Raw genomic sequence first — 3,121 nt, forward strand, 5'->3', positions numbered from 1 at the left:
TCACTTGTGGCTAAGATTAACTATATCGCTAATATGGAATATATTACTAGTTTACGGAATAATACGGTGGCCCAGTTCCATAACATTTGGTCCACGTGGTACTTTGCACGCTCTTTATCCTTACCCGGACTCTGCTGATAACCCTGTTCAGGCTCGCAACCAATCTCTTGTTTACTCATCTTTGACTTTCTTATCTCCCTCTTCCTATCCTTACACTTTTCCTTTCTCTTCCCTTTTACTTTTTATTTTTATCGGTTTCTGTCTCTGTTTTGGTATGGATCATAAACTATAATTGAAAACAAAAAGAGATTGATCACCCACTTGCCTATATTTACACAGGTTGTATGCTGCTGTCCTTTATTAATTTACATTCTCACAGGATTATGTATTTCTTTATTCTAATAATTGAATATTTCTTTGTATCATAACTCTATAGTGCTATATAATCAAATTTTCTATTTCAAGTTCATTGTCTTAACCTGTATCTGAATGTGTGTATTACAACATGTTGGTTGTTGATCATTTTCAATAAAAACTCTAACTTAAAAAAAAAGGCAAGTAGGCCTGTCAAATTAAATGGGAATGAGATCTTTCAAGGTCCCTGACTGAGGAGGCCTGGCAGATGGTCTTCCATACATGTTTTAAAAGGATGCAGTCAGGATTCCAACGTATGGGATCCTGGCATGCGAAAACCGATGCTGGAATACTATCCACAGCAGGAACACCAGCATCAAAATACAGACATGACAAGGGATCCTGGTGTCTAAATACCGACGCCTTGAATCCTAATCCTTTTTTCAGCGTGGCGCGATCATGACACGCCACTGGGGAAGTTAGGTTCAGCCATTAGAAGGGTGGTTAGAGTTAGGGTTTTAGGGATAGGAAGACATGGGTTAGGTACCAGGGAGGGAGGGTTAGGGTTAGCAATTTAGCAGGGATGGTTAGGGTTAGGCACCTAGTGGGGATGGTTAAGTTTAGGCAGCAGGGAATAGAGGGTTAAGGTTAGGCACCAAGAGGGGAGGGTAAGGCACCACTGGGGAGGGTTAGGGTTAGGCACCCACAAGGGAGGATTAGGGGCTGTCGGGATTCTGATGGATAGGATGCTGCTGTCGGTATAATGACAACCGGCATCCCATACATCGTCAAATCATACTGAACCCGTTTTAAATTATCTAGATGTACTGGTCATTTGGAGATGTTCTTTAAACTTCTACATAGAGCTTATCTCATGCCAGACACACTACATATTTTTGTCCGTCTGTATGCAAATATTGTTGAAGAAGCTTTGGACAGGTTGGAGATATACAGTATTACATATATTCTGGTCATAACCTCTTCTCAAGTTGCTTTGGACAGAAATATTTACTTTGATTGGTAAGGTCACTGGGGTTACAGTAAGGGCTGAGCCATTAGTAGATCTACTACATTTCTACCCTGGGAATATATCTCTAGGGGATAAATACATTATGGGACATATTTTGGTAGCTGCAAAAGCAGCCATCGCCCAGATGTGGAGATCCACTAATGTCACAAATTTGAAAGCCATAGAAAACAAAGTTCAGAAACATTACATTTTAGATACAGCAAACTGCAAATACACATCATCTGCATACTCTCAACATATGAAGTGGTTCAATTGGTGTGAATGTAGGGAAGGGAAGGGTCACTCTTCCATATACTCTGGTCCTGTGGATCTTTCAGGGAAATTAATGGATAAGATAAAGTGGGAAAATAACATAAAGGTGGATTTGCTGCCAACGTTAGGTGGAGATGGAATTGGAGTGTTTTGATCGCCCGTATAAATACTCCGGATCATTGGTGAGAGTCCATGAATAAGAAAAGAGCTAGTTGCAGTACCACCTAACGTTGGCAGCAGATCCACCTTAATGCTATTTTCCCACTTTATCTTATCCATTATTTCCCAATAGTGATCTCTCATTAGTGATCCAGGGAGCTGATGCATCCAAACAATCTACTATCATGCCACACTGAAGATGTCCAATACCGTCCAATCTTGGAAGCTAAACAGTGGTGGGCTTGGTCAGTACCTGGATGGGGGACCACCAGGGAATGCTGAGTTTAGTAGAATCATTTATTTAGCCCCCCTTGTAGAGAAAAAAACTATTTTGCGAAAAAAATAATTTTCTTATTCTGCATCTATGCAATTTGAGTAATTTGAATATTTTCACTTTAGCATGCATTGCTATGTCTAAAACATACATCTATTTCAATTGACCTATCAAAAATCCAAAAGTATTCCAACCCTCAGGAATAATAGAATACCAGTATACATCTGAATATTCATTATTTAAGTGTATAGTTGCAAATTTATCTAGCTAGATTTAAATATGCAGCAAACAACCTTAAAAGCGCTAATATTTAATAAATAATACGTTACCACTAAATGTACAAGCTCATGTAAATTACTTGAGTACTGTGTAATCTATTGGAAGTCCTAATTTTCACATTTTACCTAATACAAAGCAATTTTGTTGCATAGAAAACACCACATTGTTTCTTATTAACTTTATTTTTTAAAGCCAACAATAGCTTTGTACAATATTCTTAAGGGTTTTCTTTTTTTCAAACTCATTAAATGTGCAGTATGTTTACAATTTAATTATTTCTTTATCTTGTCTGTGCATATCTCTTTGGATGAGTTAGTTGGCTCGGAAGGAACACTTATTGAGCCATTTAAATCAATTTTGTACGCACTTTGGTTCAGCTTACTAAGTGTAATAAAATTATTTGTCTTCATTTACAGTGATCTAGCTCTTACTTACATATATGCAATAACAAAATACAGTGGCATTGTAAAATAAGAGCTACTTCTGCTGTCAAAAGAATTTTTCAAAAGGCATATTTAAGGGGGTAATTCCAAGTTGATCGCAGCAGGAAATTTTTTTAGCAGTTGGGCAATACCATGTGCACTGCAGGGGAGGCAGATATAACATGTGCAGAGAGAGTTAGATTTGGGTGGGGTGTGTTCAATCTGCAATGTAAATTGCAGTGTAAAAATAAAGCAGCCAGTATTTACCCTGCACAGAAACAATATAACCCACCCAAATCTAACTCTCTCTGCACATGTTATATCTGCCTCCCCTGCAGTGCACATGGTTTT

General features: G+C 38.1%; 1 pseudogene; it reads left to right on the forward strand.

The window, feature by feature from the left end:
* The first annotated feature begins 1,970 nt into the window (after window positions 1-1,970).
* On the forward strand, window positions 1,971-2,089 carry LOC134912934 (5S ribosomal RNA; annotated as a pseudogene).
* Window positions 2,090-3,121: the final 1,032 nt, after the last annotated feature.

Source organism: Pseudophryne corroboree, chromosome 4 (genome assembly GCF_028390025.1).
Source record: "Pseudophryne corroboree isolate aPseCor3 chromosome 4, aPseCor3.hap2, whole genome shotgun sequence".
NCBI classification, from domain to species: Eukaryota; Metazoa; Chordata; class Amphibia; order Anura; family Myobatrachidae; genus Pseudophryne; species Pseudophryne corroboree.